The 21,518-nt window shown below is 38.8% G+C and overlaps 1 long non-coding RNA gene across 1 annotated transcript; it reads left to right on the forward strand.

Moving 5' to 3' along the window:
- Positions 1–1,445: 1,445 nt before the first annotated feature.
- LOC104074770 lies at positions 1,446–2,432 on the forward strand. Its single transcript, XR_683494.1, has 2 exons — positions 1,446–1,576; positions 2,077–2,432. It is a non-coding gene; the product is annotated as an uncharacterized LOC104074770 (long non-coding RNA).
- The last annotated feature ends 19,086 nt before the right edge of the window (positions 2,433–21,518 follow it).

Consider the following 21,518-nt stretch of genomic DNA (forward strand, 5'->3'; position numbering starts at 1 on the left):
GCAAGCCTGAAGTAAAACCACACAGCTAATTCTAAATACACATAGAGAATCTGAACTTTTAGGAGAAACATTTCCATACTTAAAATGAATAGTACCTTTTCTACACAGCATCAAATACAGTAACAACTTAATTACTGGCCTTTTTTTAATAGTCCTTAAAATAACAAGGTTTTGAAGAGGTGTTCTTCAGAAGCAATAGGGACAGATCATGTTCTGTATGTCTTCAGACCTCTGAGCCATAAATCATCCTAATAGCATTTCAGTAATATGCTCTAGTGGGTAAACTTGGCAGTTATTTTATCTAAAAGGCAGAACTGAATGGAAGTTAGTAATGAACTTACTTGTGTATTGTAATAGTTGCATATTTGTACAGAAAGGCTGTGGCTTTAAATGAAGAGAGACTACATACAGTAGAGGATTTTAATACAAAATAGGTACTTCAATGTTTAATTTGGCATAACCAGATTATTATGTAATGTTCCAGTGTGCCTGGGGGCTGCAGATATGTTAGCATATAATTAGATACCGTGGGACAACAGATAACTCCAGTTGGTCTATAGAAATGATCTCTCTGCATGCTCTTTATCACCCACAAAAGCAAGGTGTTTATCCTTTTCATTTTAGGCTAAACCACCTTGAAGTACCTTGTGTGTATATATATATTCATTTAGATAAGTAATATGGTTCAGCTGATCTTCAGTAGCTTGTTACTTTGAGGTTACATATTCTGAAGCTGTAACCAATGTTAGTCAACTGTGAACCATGTGAACTTTTAGAATAGGTAAGAGACAAAGACAGCTCATTGGACTTCAAATACCTCAAGATTGTCTGTTTTATAACCTACACATTACACATGCTTGGATAAGCCTCCTATTCCTCCCCGCATACTTTTCCATCAAGTTGACATTACATGTTTTACCATATAAAAAAGTAATGTGTGAACTGTTTTCTCTTTCTGGTTTAATATTTCCGAATAACCCATTTCATTCCAAACACAATTACCATCTGGTCTTTCTAATTGTGTAACCATGGAAATACTTGAAAAGTTAGTTGTCTGTGTATATTGCTAGTGAATCTTCTTGTGACCAACTTTGCCTGACTTGCATTTTTCCTCACTTTATACACAGGCTGGTTTAGCAGGAGCTCCAGCCCGGGCTGTTTCAGCTGTAAAGAATATGAATCTGCCAGAGATCCCAAGAAATATTAATATTGGTGACATCAGTATAAAAGTGCCAAACCTGCCCTCTTTTAAATAACATGGCTACTCCAGGTAAAACCAAGGAAGAAATGTAATAGAGATTTACCACATAATTGTTTACTACATAAACGACATGTCTAACTTTTACTATTTGGAAAAAACTCAAGGTACTGTATAGACATACTTTGAAAAATCAGTGTGTGAAGTTGAATGTTGCTTTTGTCTTTTTTGTGAAATTAAAGGAAATGGGTAGTTCCTGTGTGATTTCTAAATTACATTCCTATGCCCGTGTAAGGCATATCACTGTGTCTCGGCTGCTGCAGTATTTTGGGAAAGTATTTAAGATGTTCTTTACTTTGTATAACCTATAATGCTGAGGTTTTTTGTATATTCACTAAGGTCTAGAATTAGTGCATTCCTTAACTACTTCTGCTGTTTGTCATGATTATTTAAGACTTAAGTGCAAATGTGGCATGAAAACATTAAACTCTTGTTTTGTTTAAATAAAATCATAACAAACCGGACTTCTAAATACCTAGTTGTCTGAAATCTACTCTTTGCAATAAATCATGTTATTTCCTATTCATGGAGCCAATTGACTATATATAAATACCATTGTAGCAAGCATTAATATTGTAGTTTAGTTTCTGAAGGAATGAGACGGGGGTATTGTGTTGAACATATTGGCTCTTTACATTTCTCACAAAAGCTGTTTGTTATTATTCTGAAGGAAAAACTGCCTTTACTGAAGATCCGATGACTTCTGTTTACATATAGATGTTGAGAAGATACTTACACAATCTGATAGACTTTCCCTGATGGTCTGACTTTGTTTTGGGAAAAAGGGTCTCTGCAATTGCTGTATGTGTTGTGAGAAGTACAGAATGGGCTGAGCAGATTGGGCAGCTCAGAACTGTAAATGTGAGTGTATCAAGTAATGTAATAAAGAAAGACACTCTGGAAAGGTAAATGAGGATACTTTAATGGGGCCTCTGTGCCTGGTGACATTTGTGATTCTCTACTTTGAGAATTAGATTTATGAGATACTTAGTATTGTCAAGACCTCAGAAAATCTAAGTGCTATCACCTTTGTGTAAGTTCCTCAGCTCTTAAACTCTTCCGTGATGTACAAAAAATAAAGGGGGATAGTGATTGGATTTTATAATCATGCTCTTAAGCTCGTGTGATGTACAAGTCTGTTTAAATGAATAATAAAAATACCATTGGGATATTTAAGAATTCCTGTAAAGTTTTCTTCTCCAAAAAAGTATGCAGTTAATACTGTAAATGAAGAGACAATAATATTGTATCAAGGACAACACATTTCAGGACTAATCTGAGAGGTCCTATGTTACTTCAGAAAGTTGGATTTGATGTAAACCAAGCATTCTTTTCCTTTGAGTTGAATGTTAAGACATACCCCATAGGATAAACTTGGAATCACATCACAGTCTCTGTTTGACCCATAGTAACTATCATTGGTGCTGTTTGAGAGCATTTGAGAGAAAAAAAGAGAAACTACTTTTCAAGCAGAAAATCTGATACAATCCAAGGAATTTTAATGTATTCCTTCAGGGGAGGGAAAAGAGACTTCATGTATATTGTTTGTATTACATTTAATAAGCATCAAGTAACACTTACTATTTTATAAATGCTTTTGAAAACAGAATTGTCCTCTCCATACCTCTTGAAAAGAATATTTATTCTTCCAAATTAACTTACTTAGTTTGAGGCTTCAGGAAATTTCAGGTGGCGTTTAAGTAGAAAACTGCCACTTTCTCATTTCCACTGAAGAAATTGAGAGCGTGAAACATGCAGCATTTTTTTCCCCTATGAAGTAGAGTATTCTTTAGTATTCCCAAGTTACACAGCTTAGCTAGTACAAATCTGGAACTGTTATAATTTCACCTGCTTTTGCCAACTTTTGTTTTTCTGCTTCATGCATAGACCATGTGACATTCAAAGTAAAGATGTTGAAAATTTTCCACATTGTTCCCCCTGTGAGGATTTAGTTAGTGCTGCTGCCGAAGGATAAATAGCAAATTTTGAAACATTTGGTACTCTGACCTACAGAGAGTTCTTCTGGCTATTTGTGAAAGGAGCTCACAATTTCAGAAATTCTTCCAAGTCCTCTATTTTTTGTCTCACTCTTTTGCCTCTGGCTCATTTTCAGATTTGTAAGCTTATGTAGTTAAAACTTTTTTCATTCCTCGCAGAGGAATCTTTTCTGGGTTTATTTGAATCAAACGTTTTTCCAAATCCCTAGAGAAAATATGTCTGAGATGCATCTTGACATGGAGCATATTTCAGATTAACGTCTCACCTCTTATCTATAAATAACCAGATTTTCATTCATTTTAGTGAACTAGATCTTAGCTCTTAACAATTATATGACTATTTTAAAGCTTGTTTTTTTAGCTTTGTGTTTTGCATTACTGTTCTTCGTACTACCTTTCTCCTGCCTGACAACATGGCTTCTGCCAGAAAGGATTCTTCTTTGGACAGCTCTTCCATAGTCACCAGACTTTTGAAGAAGCTTTTCTGTTTGTGACTGGCCAGCAAATATTTAATGCAAGGCTGTGACTAACAACTGGAGCTTCCTTACTCAGAAAATTGTTGGATGTGAAGAAATTCTTTATGAGATTTTACAGTAAAATTGCACTCCTTTCAAAGAGAAATTCTCTCTCGCATACAGGAGGTACCGTACAGGGTAGCTGAACCTGTCTATTTGCCACTCCTTTGCCAGAGGAGTGTCTGTAGTTTGGCAGGGTAGATATTATCCTTTTACCATGTCAGCTGACACTGCCAGGCCTTAAACTAAAACCAGTCAGAGGAAGATGGGATACTTGATTGATAGAAATGATGGAAATGGTATTCTTACTCTTGACCTTCTAGGGCTTGCCTTGTGTTGCAGATATTCATATATTTTCCATGATGCTGATCTGCTTGTGTTCATCACCTTCATGAGAATGATGTGGCTTTTGAATTCTTTCTCCTACTTCACCAGTGTCCTCTTAACTGCTGCTTAGGATTTAAAATGGAAATAAGCTGTGGGCTGTAAATGATTAAGCTCTTGATTATAAATTTAAATGTTTGTAATGCTTTTGTAACCGCAAAGAAAACCCCCTTTACATAGATAAGAGAGAGAGAGAGAGAGAGAGAGTGACTGACTGACTGAGTGTGTGTGCGTGCGTGCGTGCATGCATCCTTTAGCTGCAGAAGCTAGGCAACTAATTTGCAACACTCCACCTCCATAGGTCCTGCCTTTTAGGTGATGTTCATCAGGGTGCCAGCATGGTAAATGAATCACTGAAAGCCATTTTTCTTAACTCTGGGCATTTCTTAGAACTGCAGATGAAACATTATTAAACAGTAGCTGAGACTATTTGGTACTTACGGTATGTGAGACACCACCTCATGTGTTGGTTTCTCACGCAGGTTTTCTTTCCTATTCAGTTCAGTTTCTCTGCTCATGAAATTCTCTGGGGAGAAACCTTTTCATGTGATGATACCAATTTAACTGTAGTAAGTATTATCTGTACTATGTTTTGATAATCCTTTATAAATCATGCACAGAGATAATTTTAAGGAGACTGTGTAATATTAATAATACAAATCAGTAATTAAGCCTTCAGGATATCTTAACTAATCTATTTTTCCTGCATTTCCCCACACCTCCAGTTTTTCTATTGTCGGAAAGTCCCTGTATCACAGGTGGTTATTTGTCACAATATTGCACAAGGTGAGTATTTTCCACATTTGTTTGTATTCTGGGGATGCAGGGTGAAGTGCCCTCAGAAAGCAAGCCTGAGACTTGGGTGTAGTGACTGTTCAGATTGCTTGTCTCCAAACTGTGACTGTCTCTCTCATTATGAATTATGCCTTTCAAATTCAGAGATTTTTACTGTGAAATTTAGTAATGGGGAGAAGATTAAGTCTGATGGACCTGCGAGAGCAACTGCTAGCTCTGGCAAGTAATTTTTTTGTCTTTGAGAAGCAAAATTCTTTTCTGGGGTACAGATTCCCTCTCAAGTATTGAGAGGAAAGGTGTTGGAAGCATTTTCCTTTCAGAAGCCAAAGACTTTCTCTGAAGGCCCATGTGGAGCAGACAGATGATTTTCTTCCTTCTTGCAAGATAGATTCTTCTAAACAAATGGAGAGACGACAGGAAGGATAAAAGTTTCACAGAGTGAGTGGGCATTCCCAGCTGCCTCCATAGACTTGAAACAGAGCAGCTAGTTTTCCCACTGGGGCAGGGGCAATAAGTACTGCTGAAAAAATCTTTTCGCTCTTTTTTGCTAAAAGAGAAGTATCTCATCTTAGAATCAGCTGAGAATGCTGTCTGCAGTATTGACAGCACAGACAGTCCAGGTACTCTGTCAATGCACTCCCCTCTCCTCCCTGAATAGCGAAGCCCTGTTGCGAATATATTTTGAGAAGAGGGAATATTTTGCCACATTACAAGTGTATACAAAATTCCTCCTCTTAAACAGATGTTGCTGCTCTGATTTATTCTGCTTGACAGGAATGGGTGGAGGAAAGTGTCATTTGTTGCAAGGGAGAAACAGGTTCAAGTCAGAAACAACCTGGCACTGCCTTCCTGTGAGCGCATTTGACCTTTTTTTTTCTAGTAGCACAGTCCAATAAATCCTAAAATTAGTCCTGAGTTTTACTTAGGCTTATGCTGACAGACAAATGGGAACTTGGTAATGTTCTAAGGGTTACCTCATAAAGCTCCTTCATACTGAATTACAGCATTTGCGCGGCATAAAATACTGAAGGAACTGGAAATTAAAATGTCACAAATCAAATCATTGTCTGTTTATAACTGTTAAAGAAAAACAGAGCCTAAATCTTGCACAAAATATATTTCTCAACTTCTGCACAGAGCATTCATAATTTTACTAGGAGCAAGGAAAGCAGCCAAATACTGCCAAAACTGAATAAAGGTGAACAGTTAATTTCACAAAAAAATAATCTTTTGTTATTTACTTTTATGATTATCATAACAAATTGTAAATCTCTTTTTCTCTCTTCATTTAAGGAAATGATCTGTCCTTGCAGTTTTTGGTGTTCAGTGTTTACCCCAAAATGCTCAGTGAGCTCAGGTAATGTTACAACCTCCATGCATGGGTGGAAACACAAAAGTAGTCACACACTATGTCAGCTTAGCAGCCAGATTTCTTGTCTGCAGAAGTTTTGGCCTTGTGGTGCATTAGGAGTGCTGTGACAGTGTGGTCTGACTGGGGAGGAACCAAAGGCTGAGACATCCCCTCTTTGCGCAGACTGAGTGTGCCTGTGGCACTAGAGGCATTTGAGTTGATCTGTCATTCATCCCATGAGGCAGAGTAACAGGCACACTTGTGCCATATTCCACTGCTTTCCTGCCCAGTTTGGCTCTTTTGAAACAGCAGCACACACAGGCTCCAAGTGTCCCTTTCTGGGCTGGCTCTGCTGTCTGGCCAGCCAACAGGACTGCACCAGGAGTGGAGAAAATCCCATTCTGGATTCTCTCTAAACACGACTATAAACATGTCACCAGAGCTGGACCTAAAAGCAGACCTGTAATGATGACTGTGAGCTGCTTGGGTGGACGAGTGTATGGTGTCCCTGTTTTCTTTCAGCTCCCACAGTCCAATCCACAGACCCTCTTCTAGTATGATTTTCAGCACTCAGCCAGCAGAGTTGCTGTGGGACACAAGTTGAATTTCACAGCTTCAGATGTTTGCAGGGTACCTGCGTGTCCCATGTGCATGGCAGGATGCTTGCATGATCATTAGTCTGTGTGTGCATCTAAGAAACTTTTGCCTTTGGTGTTGTCGTGGTAAGTGGCACCCACATCTTCTCCACCAAAGGCCCATCCCAACAAATTTCACCAAGCAGTCTGCAAAAGTGCATAGAGAAGCAAAACTGGGCTCTGCATTCAAAATAATCTTTACAATAATTTGTTGTGCTGATGTGTGTCAGGACAGCAAAGATCTGTCATGATTCAAACAGCCATCCTGTTCCCAAGTGAGGTGCTGTTTTACTTGACATCAGAAATTGCTTGGGTCACCCTAGGACAGAACTCGTCGTTCTGTTCCTGAGACACCCTGGCATCTTGTGTGTCATAGACTAGCCTGCCTGCATCTCTCTACAAAGTCTGCTTCACCAGGGAGGGCTCGCTGGCTGTCATTCTTTTGTGTCTTTTCAGGACAGGTATCATCACAGATACCTCCAGCAAATTGCAGCAGGGCACATCCTGGCTGCCGTCCCTCTGCAAGGCGGTGTGCGCTCACTTAAAATGCAATTGCCCTGGCAATATATAGAATAGGTTGCTGTATAGAAATATGTTCATACAGGCATCAGCATCCTGGCTCAGGTTTCCCCCGCTCGCTTAAAAACAAGGACAGATAAACATTGGTTAGGGACAACTAACCTTTATATAGACCTGCATGCTGGAGTCGTGGTGCAGGCAAAGGAGGGAGAAAGTTAACAGGAGAGCCTCTTGCCAGAGGGTAACGTGAGTTTGTAGTATAGGACTGGTTGTCTGAGGAAGCCTGACAGAGTGTTACAGTTCTCCCAGGTGGTACGAGGCTACACAAAAGGCCTGAATTGCAGCTCTCCAGCAAGAGGTGCTATCGCTGAGATGATCTTCAGGAAAAAAACAGGTAGGAACAGCCACAGGATTTTACAATTTAGAGTCACCCAGGAAATCTGCAGCGAGGTAGGAAATAGTGCTCATCCTTTTCCTCCTGCCATCAGTGCAACAGATTCCAAAACCTTAAAAGTATCATTAAATGACCCCCCTTGGCCCTGGAAATTCCAGTTCTTAGGAATCTGTTGTGGCCCATTTAAGTAGTTTAATGCCACTATAGTATCTTTTTAGTTTAAGTTAGATTGCAGTTTACTAAAATACTCATATCCAAGCATTATGGGTTAGCACAACACAAATTACAGCTGTCCCAGCTGTGTCCCCTCCCAGCTTCTTGAGCACCCCCAGCCTGCTCACTGTCGGGGCAGCGTGAGAAAAGGCCTTGGCGCTGTGTAAGCACTGCTCAGCAATAGCTGAAACGTGGGTGTGCTGTCTACGCTGTTTTGGTCACAGATCTGAAACATAGCACCATATGAGCTACTGTGAAGAAAATTAACTCTATCCCTGCCAAAACCAAGAAAAATGAGGAAAGAGAAGGTGGTACGGTAGTAACTCAATAGGGCTTTGCATCATGCATGATGTTGTTACTTTAAATTCATTCTTTCACAAGTAAGTATGATGAAGTGCTTCCTGCTAAATCTCACTTAGGTTTCCCAGGAGGGAAATATTCAGGAGAGGGCTTGAGTGAAAAGAAATTGGTAGTTTGCAGAGCAGTTTAAAAAGAATGCTGCCCAAAAGAAAAGCCAGAAGGAAAACAAAACATAAGGAAGGTTGTAAAAGAAGAAGGAGCTAAACAGGTTATTTTATAATCGAGGGATAAAAGTGTGACAGTTGTGAAATAATTTATTAGGTTAACTGATATATATGGGAAAATGGACAAGTCTTTGCAAAACCAGATCTTTTTCAGGTAAAGACAAAGGCAGCAAGCTTTAAACTGCTTCTAAAGTAGGTTTGTTTTTTCTGAGTTGCTGATTGGTCTAATTTTACTTTTCTGACAAACATTTATCTAAAGCTGGCGTTAGTGATGAGGAAGCAGTAATAGAAAGACACAAGAAGGAAGCAAATGGATTTGAAAATGAGAAAAGAGAAAACTTGCTGTCTCTTAGTAAGTGCCACATAATATTAGAAGTGTTTGCAAATGTGAGAAATTACTTAAACCATGTTTGTGCACTTTCTGACCCAAAACAGGTAATAGAGCTGCTGGTGGGGTCAATATTCAAGGTGCATAGTGGTAACAGATGAGTTCCCTGGCTTTCCCCTTCCCCTCGCCCCCTCCTAGCAGTACTACCTATTAAGTAATGACAGGCTAAAAGGAGAGGAGGGTTGGATTCCTTCAGTGTGTATGTTAATTTCAGTGCCAAGAGTCTGAGATTCCCTTTCAAGTGATATTTCCTGTCAAGAAAATTTCTCTCCTGTCCACCAAAAGGATGAACAGTATTCCAAAGTAATTAATTTCCCTTGAGTTTTCAGGTATTACTTAGATTTCTAAGAACTGAAATATAAAAGCATATAAGCAATGTAAAGTCTCTTGATTGAAAACAAGAGTGAAAATAACAAGTTGTTTCATGCTTTAGAGGTGTATTTAGCAATTCAGCTGTTATGTGTTCCTCTCTGAGTCTGACTGTAACAGTGTATAACGTCCACTCACTGTTTGATGTGCGCTGTGGCTGTCATACCTGTTCTTAGGAGGACACGCTTGTGGAATTTCAAATGCCTTTCCTTGTTGTTCCCACTGGCCTTCCTCATAATTTTTTAGCAATGAAATTCAAAATAGCAGTTCAAATATGTTGGGAAGATCGCACCATTTGAAAAGGCTAGAATTGCTAATGGAGATGAGATGGTTTATAAGTGAGTTTTCAAAGTGAAGGCACGCACTTCCTCCCAGGCTGATCCTGTGGATTTTATCACCATTAGCACCAAGCCTGGATTCATTAGAAAAGCTAAGGAAACTGCAGCCTCCGATGAGCCCTGCAATGCATAGCATGTGTATGTGTGTCTGCTTCTTGTGGTTCAGCCATGCAATTGCCCTTCCTTCCCCTTTCTTTCCAGTTGGGATGGGGACCACATGCAACCCCACGACGCTGAGAGCCCTGCAAGGGCTGAGGATGTGCTACTTCAGGCTGCAGAGCCACCCCTCGGTGGATGGCAAAAGCAGAGCCGTGTCTGGACAGCACTGGGGAGGCTGAATGCGGGATGTTTCAAGTTAGGGAGAACAGTAAAGAAAAGAGAGACAGTCCATCGCCAGAAGACATGCTGCCAGTGGCTTTCTGCTTATGTAGTCTTTTTATTACATTTAAACATTGTACCGAAGGTTTGGGAGTTTCAGTGACTAGTGACCGAAGAAAGACCTGTTTAGCACACAGAATTTCAGCATAGGGCCAGTGGAAATATAATATGACTTTATGTTGTCCCCAAGTTAATTATTACACCATTTTTTTCCCTTGCCTTAACAAAATGGTTCTATTTTCCCCTCCCTAGAGTTTCTGGGTTTCAGTATAAAAAAAAATCTATCCTGTCCTTCAGAGTTTTCGTAGAGATCTTATTCTTCTTTGTAAAGATTCAGTGGGTGAGATTTTTGGGGAGGCAGTTCAAGTGGAGCATTGGTTTATAGGTGGTCTGATGGACAGCTAGGGTTCACAGCTTCATGTTTAGGCAGATCCTCTAACCCGCTGGCTCACAGCACACACGGGGAGCTGCAGACCCCCGTTTAGCTGGAGTGGCAACTGTAACTTCAGTTTTTCTGCATGAGGGGCCATTTAGCTTCCTTGCTTGGAATCAGGCAAGAGTCCGTTTTTGACAAAATCCATTAATTTAATGGATTCAAAGGAAAGAAATAGAAAACTTTGGGATGGGAGTAGAAACTGAAAAAGGGCGTTTCTTGGCAAGGAGAGAATTGGACTTAAGGACAGTTTGGGAAAAACCATTTGGGAGAGAGGTGGGAAGGAGGACAGGTACATGGAGGGCATATGAAGAAATTTCTTAAGAAAAAACAGAAAGATGACTCACGAATGTAGGATGGGAGAGTAAGAATCAAGATGCTACTGGGAGACTCTGCTGCACAGGGCGAAGTTTGCTGGAAGACTGCCAGATGAGACAATCAGGGAGGACTGTGACTTTGCTGCGGAGCTGTTTGACTGGATAAACTATATGGATCCTATCAAGCCACTGGGGAGGACTATGGGGGAAATTTTCTCTTCAGTCTGATCTGGAATGTCTTCTCCAGGTGGACAGTATTTTCCACCGTAAATGAAATCTTAATACCAAACACACATTTATTCTATTTTGTGAACATAGTAATTGCTGCAGAATAAAATCAATTTTATTCATGCAAGAGAATTTGCATGAGATATGCTAGCGTATTTGCCGAAGTATACAGGTCCAAATGTGAGCTATAAAACTTCTTGGTCTTGGTGTGAATACACAAAACTTGTGTTGTTTTTATTACTGCATTGTTTTAGTATAAACTTACAGTTAAATGGTATTGCATGTGCCTTTCTGGTTATGGAATTGTTTGGGTTGAGGGACTAGCAGAGAGAGGAATGTGAATCAAGGAAGGGATCTAGGGGTTATTGCTGATGCTTATGGAGGAAAATGGGATCAGAGATCTACTGGAAATTCATTAACCTGTGAAGCTAACATGCAGGAGTGGGCTCAGGGGGGAGATTAGATAGATAGATAGATAGATAGATAGATAGATAGATAAAAGTACAATAGTATCTTTTCCTACTACTTCTCTAAACTCTTTTTCTAACCATGAAAAGGTACTTTGTCCAAGCTGAATAAATCAGTCTTATTTACATGGCAGTTTTGCCAAGATGACTGTGCAGCATACGCATGGTCTACCGTTACGTGGCGATTGAGGAATAATCAAAACTTCATAATTAAACTTAATTTATCATGGTGTCTGTGCAGTTTAAAACACACAGCCCCCGCCCTCCCCCAAACAGATACCCATACAAAATTTCCAATTTAGGTAACCTCTGTTCTCTTTCCTGCGTTTTCTTACAAAAGTTAAGGAACCAGGAAGTTAGAGTTGTAGCTGTCTAAAATGCACTTCTAATCTGAAAAATCATATGCCCCTAATGAAGAAGTAATAGCCTGCAAAATGTTCATCCATGAGAGGTTGTAAAGACCATCATACTTGAATCCCTGTTTTGAAGTTTGGGTTTTGTTTAAATATGTTCTCTCTCCTGCCACTTTTATTATGAGGATAGCCTTGAAAAGTAGATTTTAAAATGTTTTTGAGCTTGAGGTGGTCTGAGTAGGTGTGACTGGCATGTTTTCAGATCTACTTATATAGTAGTATACTTCTTAAGCTCCACCACACACAGTACCCATACCACTTGGCACAACCAGCAAAGAGGCTGTGTTACTTCCTTGTGTAGTGCTTGTGTAGTGACAGTATAAATGTCCCCGTATAAAGGAGATTAAGGATTGTGACCTAAACTGTCCCGGCTGTGATGATGGACTAATGCTGTTTAGTGATCAGCTGTGCTTAGGGCAAGAAAGAGGGACAAGCACACTGGTTTTTGAAGAGATTGACAGACTTCAAGCACACAGAAGTATCCTATTAATTTGCACTCTACTGTGACTCACTGATATAATTAGAAACACACTGTGTTTATTTGTATCCCTAAAACTAATGAGCTTAACTTACTCCTCCTTTAGGAATATTGAGATCCATCTTGTGTTTCAGTGGATCACAAACAGAGGCTAGCATTTTCATGCTCAACATCATTGTTTATTTAGAAATGTCATAATTCCCTACCACATAGTAATTCCCAAATGCAACCACTCATAAATCAATACAGAGCAGCTTGTTTATCTTGGGAGAGAGGCATCAATTCAGCAGGTTAGGAATTTTGCAAAATAAGGGTTTTGGAAAATGGTGATTAGTTGCAACCACAGCTGTTAATGAATGAATCAGAGTTGATAGGAATTTTTGCTGATGGTGTTCACTGCGTGCAATTTTTGCATAAAACCAAAGGAGTTCCCCAAGCAGCACCTGTGCATGGACTGCTGATGCCCTGCAGTCAAATAATAGTTCCAATAACAAAATGGTATTCTCTACTCTGAGCTTCTCATTCTCTGTTTCTTTGCAGGAAATCTTGAAGGATCTTGGTTTTCTCCCTGAATGGAACAGGAACAATTTTCAAAGTTTGAAAAGTTTACAGACACTCCTCCTAATCACTTCTGAACTGTAATTGTCTTAAGATACCATCTTTTTAAATTCTACTAGTAAAACTTACAAAATACCTGCCAAGTCATATTCAGTAAAGATGATGTACAATGTTTATTTTTATCATACATTTTCCTACTGAAATACAAATATGGGAATGAAGGCAAAATACTGCATCCTGAAGACCTGGATTACGAGGAGGTTAGCGGGGTTTAGCAAGACAGGATGTTTCCAATGTAGCCATTTTGAATGACCAGTCTGAATTAGACTCATGTAAGAAAGTCATGTATGATAAACAGATTTTCACTGTTAGATCCTAGTGATATGAAGGTTTACATAAGCATTCAGTGCAGGTTTTTTTCCTCCTTTGTGTGTTATCATTTAGAAAACAAAGGTGCGTTTTTTCAAGTTTTCACTTTTCAGAATTGTTTCCAGTTTTTGTGATTGAGGCTGATTATGTTGGATGTCAGTACATTCCCTAGTTTATAAATATGTGATTTTGAAATGCAATACATCACAGTGCTTGCTTTAGTGTAATATGACTACTCCACCATAAAAACAGTTTGTTCCCTCAAGATCCAAACAAACAAAATATGTTCTGTATTTACTTCATGGGTTCAACCACAAGAAATTTGACCTTCACTTAATTTGCATGTTTTTCCTCTGTTTGAAAACATACAACCCAACACATTCATCTATCTTGTATTAAAACTGCTATAAAAGATTATTGTTTCTGTATGTAACATCTCAAACTAATACAAGTGCATTTTTATTTTCTGCATAATACAACAGCAAAAATCTAATATTTTCAAAAGATAGAGAAGATTCTTAATTTCAGGTGGCAGTTAATGTTATATAGGGAGAAAGATGCCTGTGTTTATGGTTACCATTATTTGTTTATACTTAACATTATATCTTTATATCATTCTTCATATCCCTCCAACTTAATTTAGGTTATGAAGATTGTAGGGAGAGGTTACAAGCCAGACCCTTTATTGATTTTGCTGGTTTATACCATCTGCAGATTTTTCTTCCTTAGTCTTTGGTACCAGGAAATGTGGGATCAGGAAATGCAGAGCATTGACCATAGAGAATGTGGGTTTCAAAAAAATCATGCTAGTTTTAACAAAATACAAAGTTGAACCTTTTGGCAGTGCCAACCATTCAGGACTCCACGCAGAATCAGCGGAAACCATCAGTTTGTATAGCTGCGCATTGGGAAGGAAACCAATAAACCTGCAATTTACGTTTCTGAGACTGAGCAGTACTCATAAAACCAGCTTTCTTGACATCCTTGTACCTCAGTGTATAGGACTGTGACAGGAACAATGGAAACTGAAAGCTTCATCTTGCTGTGAAGCTAGAGTAGATTTATTTAACTGAGTATTTATTTAACTGAACTAGGGGTTATGCAAGTTTCATAGAGGATCTTGAAAGTAGGATGGGGGCGCTGAACCCCGTGATCAAATGTGTCAGTGTTGCTCCATGCATTTTTGTACTCTTTTGTATTCTTTTGGGATCTCTGTAATTCTGGAAGCCTCTTAGATGTTACAGTTTGCACAAACTCCTCTAAAGAGTGCAAAGATTAGCAAAGACTGGCAAAGAACGATCTAAACAAATCTCTCTGTCTCTCCAGGGTAACCTCAACGACAAGCTCAGCATCATTTTGAAACCACAGGCCATATCAAACCACAAATCATAACATTCCAAGTGGTGCAAAGACAAGAATGTCTATAAGGCCATGTTTAAAAGGCATTTGAACACCTAACTACTATTGCCATAAGCCTAGGTTCGTAAAGTAGCTTTAAGTCTCCACTTTTGGTGTTCTTTTTTCTAGGTAGCAGTTTCTGTTTCCAAACAGTAAAGTCCTCAGAGAAGCAGTCTAAATTAAAGTTCTCTCTTCACACAGAAAAAATCCCTGCCTGCAACCTGCCCAGCGGTAGACGAATGTACTAACAAGAGGCTCTGCCTTAATACAAGGAATTGCAGGTCTCCATCTGCCGCAGGTCTCCATCTGCCTACTTATGTGAATTGGCTTCCAGAGTTCAGAAAAACCAGAATGTCAAACAAGTTTTAAAACAAGAAAAAAGGATTGGATTGCCTTCCTTCTGCCTGGATTTCACAGCCCAGCTTCTTCTCCAGTGGATTTGGAGAGCTAGACTTCTGAAAGTCTATCCACCAAAGCAGGGTAATGCATGGGAAGATAATCGCTAGAGGTGCTGAGGAAAGAAACGAGGGTTAAGTGTTAAAAAAAGCCCAACAACCAATGTCTGGGTGGATGTGTCTTCCTGAGCATATCATGTGGTCAAGTATACCCTTGTTAACCACTCAATGACAAGATGCCAACATCCATGACACCAAACCAGGTGATTCTGGAAAGTGCTGCATACCCTGAAGCTCCCACTGAGCTGGTGCTTTTCAGTGTTCACTAAGCACTGGAGCATCCTGACTTGGGATTTGGTCCATTGCCAAGCTGATTGGCAGTTGTGAAGGCAAACAAAACATAGGTTAGTTGGAGTGTCAAATGAGTACATCTGATTTTGAGAAGGGTAAAGGTGTACTAATATTTCTAGTCCTAAATTGATCTGAATAAATCTAAAACAATTTATTCCAGCTGCAAGGGGAATGCAGACAGCTGCATGATATTTTCAGATTTCCTGTTAAATAGAGGTAAACGAATGACTGCAAAAGGGAGAAATTATCTGTCTGGGGTTTTTTAAGAGTGGGGAGGCAGTTACGTGTTGCAACAGGGACATTTTTCCAGTTGAAGCCTTCCTTATTTGGAATTTGTAAATGTATTTGTCTCCTCCTTTCGACACAGCTGGACATGTGTGTTGTCTCCTGGAATTGGAGTGATCACCCATTTTTATCCGGACAGCATTAACCAAGCGTTACTTTTGAGCAGCAGTATCCCATGACACCTTCATCTAATGCATAACAAGAAAAAGAGAACCTATGTTAGAATGCATTCCTAAATATTTGTCCAGTTCAAAAGATGCTATTAGAATAGTTATGTTCCATATGCTTGCTGAAACACTGTAAGTAAACCAGAAGGGAGAACAAGTTATTCCACGAGCAGCAGAACTAATGAAGCCCGATTTCCTCCAAATCTGTATGCTCTGTCACCCAACACCTCTCCCTGTAACAAGCGAGTTTCCCTTCCAGTATCCCATGAGATCTGCATCTCAGTAACTTGAGATCTTCCTGTGCTGGCAGTGTTTCCAGTTCAGCACTTGCCTCTATGTTCTTGTCTTTTTTTTTCCCCCCTGTGTTTCTGAGGTGAAGGGTGAAACACAAGCTAGAGTTAGGCATGAGCTAATGAGCTAGGCAGTGCCACGTGCCGAGGGGTCAGCCAATGCACGTGGGATGAATGGCCTGCCACCCTGTGCCGAAGGGAACAGGGAATAGCTGTTCCCCCAGCTTTGCCCTCAGTAAGAATACCAGATTTTATTTTTTCTCTCTGTAGATATGTAACATCTGGGTAATTAAATATCTTTCTTTGCGGTGTCTAGTTTTGCCACACAGGCTGAAATGGATCAACAGGTTCAAAAGTGAGAAGAAGGAGAAACTGAAAAAGCTTTCTTCCTTGGACAGGTATGCTGATACTACCAGTAAGAATATCTGCCATTTCGTATTGATAGGCATAGCATAAGCTATTTGAGACATTTGAATGGCATGTAATTATTGTAGTATAGAAACCCAGATAAATAAAAATCTAGTAATCTACTAGAGTTGGGTAATTCAATGGGTATGAAGATTAGCATAAAAGCCAATAGGCTGCTCTCTTGTGCCATTGACCTGGAGGGTTCATTTGTAAATTCGTAAATGGACCCAGTGTCTGCTCTTAATTCCTTAATCTTAATTGCATGATGTATAAAGGACAAAATTCAAGCTCTACATATCCTTTTCTTGAAGTTTTTGCCCCCTTTAATAGAGTGACCAAAACTATCTCTGACTTCCCAGATAAATTATTATTTAGAATTGGATAAATGTATTTAGGGATTGGAAAGTTTTATTTGTTTTCCATCTAATAAATAAACATTGGTATATGCAGTCATTTAAAAAAAAATCTAATAGTGTTTACGGGAGTTGTGATGTCATAACCACATTGCGTATGTTATTATCATGAGATCTTCATCTACAGAGGAAAAAGAAGAGTGCTTTAACCCTTACATGAATACTAATTCTGATTCTTCTTGTATGAATTTATTTCCCACCATTCTCTGTAATTTTTGCTGTCACTATTGATCTTCATATAAGAAAATGGTTTATTTGAAGTCCTTCCTACTATTTCTTGCTAGGATTTAAAATTTGACTCCTATGATTTATATAATCCACATCACTGTAAGTGATGTAACTTAATTACTCTCAAGAGGTCTTTTCATGTCGATCACATTGGGACAGCTTTCTTCCTGTGGTAGGGCAATTATATTCAAGTCTCAAGAAACAAGACTCTATGCTTTAAAAAGTGGCTATTTTAAATGGATCCCAAAGTATAAGCTATTCAGTACAAGTAAATACCATGTAATAGAAACATAAAAATAACTAAATTGACAAATTAAAAATTATATATGTGTTTCTTGCAGCTCACAAAATAACTTAATAATTGCTGTTACAGCAGTTACAAATAAAATGTATTTCTGATTCAGTCACTTGTTTATGACAAAGTTACTTAATAGACAGCCCTTTGCCATCAAAGGAGTTAAAAATTATGGAGAATTAAATCTCTCTCTCTCTCTCTCTCTCTCTCTTCTCTCTCTCTCTCTCTCATCTATCTATCTATTTATTGCGGAGAGAATTAAGTATCTAGCTATTCCAATTAAGATACTCAATTCATTCTCTGAATAAGACTACAGCAAAATCTACTACTCTGCAGTAGGTGAAAAATTCTGATTGCTTTTTCTAAGGCTCAAAACCTTTATTTTCTTCCTTCTCTTTTGTTTTGTATCACATATTTTCTGTTTGGCAAATGGATGGACCATCCATTGTGCCATTTTAGTAGCCTTTAGTAGTTGTTGCCTCTTCTCATTATTACATTGACTTACCTGCCTGGAGAGGGGCAGCCACTTGCTCTGTCTGCGTCGTAAGATGCTCTTCAGAACCAGATAGATTTTACCATAACACATGACATTATTCCTTTGTAAGGTCTCCTCCTAGGTTTTGTCATTCGTGTATGACAGATTGCCAGATTGCTCATCAGTCTGAGGATCTGTGCTGCCTGGTTGTGGCAAAGTGTCTCCTGCCTCTCTTCTCCAGTGTTGGGAGGATTCAGCTTTAGCAATCCATTTAAAAGTGCAAGGGTAAGGCAGATAAGCTGCAAGAAAAAGTGGAAATCAAAAGGGGCTCCTGAGAGGAGATGCAGAGACAGGTGCAGTGTAGAAAGTGTGAAAGGGTAATTCAGGACAACAATCTTATGCTACTCCTCCGTTTTTTATAGGACTTGGAGTACACTGATATGCCCTCAAACAGTATCTCTGCTTTTGCATGACCTTAGAGCATAGAAAAGAATTGCTGGCCTGTGAAAGACAGTGTGCCCTGTAACTGTATAGCTAAGCTACGTTTTGAAGGGTTTGGCTTTATTGGTTACTGAATAACAATAACAGTACGTAAATCTTGGATTAAGCTTTCTCCCCAAGATTCTATATTCCCATTATTTCCTGGCTGCAAAACCTCCTGCTGCCTCCGACCACAGTCTTACTCTCACCTGTCAAACCCAGATGAATTAACTGTAGGATCACTGAACCCAAAGAGACCCCTTGTCTTTCCTGGTATTACAACTGAATGAATATGATCATTACATCAGCCATTTTAACAGAGCAATTTTTCAGTGTTTTTCTGAATCTTCACATCTATCCTGTGACGTCCATTTTAAGCAACACCAAGTTAATATGTAGAGAGCCAAATAGTGGGCCGCCTTCTGACGCTCCTATGGCAGTATATGCTGTATAATCTTTCTGAGAAGTTTGGGCATGCAGTTGGTTTATTTAAATGTATCTGAGACTAGGGTAAAGCTCTCTCTGCTAAACAGCCTAAGATGATAAATGCTAAAGTGGTAAAACACTGAAGTGAATAGGTCTGGGACCAAGTGTCTCCAAACACATGGTAAAGTCAGAATTGTGTCTCCACTGACTGCTGTGTTTTTCTTACCATGTGCTGGCAAAGAGTCTGTGGCTGTTTCACCACATCCTGTCTCTTGATCAAAAGCAAAATCTTGCTATGGCCTATACATTGTGCAGAAGTCCTCCCAACCATTCCATAAATCCTTTACATTTTTTCACAGGCAGATAGTTTACATTTTCCATTCTCTGTTATATCTGTACTGGGATAAAGTCTTTTATCTTACAGTGACTTCAATTGAAAAATAAACATCCATCCATTACACCATGTTTCTTCAGTTGAGAAAGATTCTCAAAATGCTCTTTAAGCTTATTACCTTTGCCTTAGAAATCTTAGGACTATATAAACCTCTCTGACATGAAGAATTCATTGTAGGCTCTATAACAGCATACAATGAATTAAGAATCAATGATAATTTATGTGCTTCCCAGCCAAAGACCTCAAAGGTGGAGGATAATATTTCTTCTTGACTTTTCTGGGCTCAGGAGAAATAGCAATATTGACGTGGCTGAGAAAAATGTGATTCAGTTCCTTTCCCATCTGTTCCTCTGAGAATGCTTTCTTTGTTTTAATATTACTATAACTGACAAGTGTCTTCTTCAGCCAATGCTCCGTAGAAAAAGTGGGTGTAACTTCCATGCAAGTAATTCATTCGTTAATTCAACAGAGTCTAAACACAAAGTTTAGGAGGCAAAGTCACATCACTTGCACTAATTTGGCTCTGTCCTAATATTCTTGATAAGAATCCAGTTTTATTACACTAACCTGGGGTTTGCTCTGGCTTGTCAGCCCTTGGATGTCTAGATTTTAAGTGGGAAGAGTACCGTGCCATATGGTCACTCGGAGAGTGATACTCTACAGGCATTGACAATACTTACGTGGACTTTAGAGAAGCAAATAATTAATTAAATGTGAGTGGAAGGGGCACAATCAACACTTCATCATTGTTTCCCTTCTTCCTTTCTCTATATTTCCTCTTTAAGGGCGTGGGGGGGTTCCTATTCTTTCCCATTCGTCTCTCAATAACACCATAACATTGGCTCAGCACGGGAGGGGGTGAACAGCTGCATGGGGCCAGGAATAAATAGGCAAGACTGAAGGAGCACAGGAAACTTTAAAACCAGTGTTGTCACTAGAGACGTGTAAGATGAAATTGCACCCTCCTTGATACCACAGAGCTGAAGATTTGCTAACATACCAAAAGTCATGTGCTGACATTCTTCCCTGTATATATCACATCCCCTGAAAGCACAGAGCTGGCTGCAGCAACAAATCCAATTAGTGAAAAATTCCAGCATTTCTACATACTTTTCATTTCACTTTAGTTGAAGTGTTTTTGCTGAACTTTAAATGCTTCACTTCAAATTTAGAGATTTGTAGATATGTTTTTATTCCTTATTTTTAGAGTATATATTTTTAAGTTATCATTTTATTATATATTTGTTCATAATTGCTTTTGTTATTAGAATTATTGTAGGTATTTTGTTAATAAGTGTATTAAATTTTAGTCAGTAAATTAATTATAGAGGTTAGGAAATTATATTCAGGTATTTCATTGTTCACTGTAACTGGTATTAAAAAAGATAATACAAAGAAAGTGACTGTATAAAATTAAAATGTGAACAATTTAAAACACACTTCAAAATAAAAATAATTTTGAAATTATATAGTCCAATACTTTTGAAACATTTTACTTCATATTAACTCGAAGTGTCATTTTCATATTTTTCACCCAAATTCATGTTTCTTGTTTGCTGCTGAAGATATACACATATTCTACCACTGCTATGCAGCAAGATTTGCCTTGGTAGGTGTGCTAACAAACAGCTGTACCTGTGAACTTCTGTCTACAGTTGTCAAGAGTAAAGCTAAGGATTCAACCTTGAGCATGCCATCTCAGTTTTGAGAGGCTCTTGAAGAGTAAGCAAAGAAACAATAGAATAAAAATAAATACATAAAAAATAGAAGAAAAAGCTGCAATACTAGCATGCCAGATGCAAGTCCCTAATATTATTTTGCTCCTTACAGCCTGTATCACTGAGCTATTTTGTACCTACCTATTTTGCTGGAACCTAGCAAGCACTCCACTTGCACAGCTTTTCTTCATTTCACCAGGTGAAATTGCATGGTCAAGATCTGATTTCTGAGACTATTGGAGGGGGTGGTCCTTTCTGTATGGTAGGATGCTTAGTTAGCTCGATGCATGCATTTTCTGATACGGAGTCATTTTGTTATGGTAATCAATTTTACACAGAAGAGAAAAGACAAGATACTTTTGGAAGCAATCACAAAAACTTTCTAGGTTAACTAGAAAGGAGTGTGTCTGCATGAAATTCTTAGTATAAAAGATGTAACATTAGACCTTTACTAATTTCTCTTTTGGTTTTGAG

This window comes from Fulmarus glacialis, unplaced genomic scaffold (assembly GCF_000690835.1).
Source record: "Fulmarus glacialis isolate BGI_N327 unplaced genomic scaffold, ASM69083v1 scaffold48183, whole genome shotgun sequence".
Classification (NCBI taxonomy): Eukaryota; Metazoa; Chordata; class Aves; order Procellariiformes; family Procellariidae; genus Fulmarus; species Fulmarus glacialis.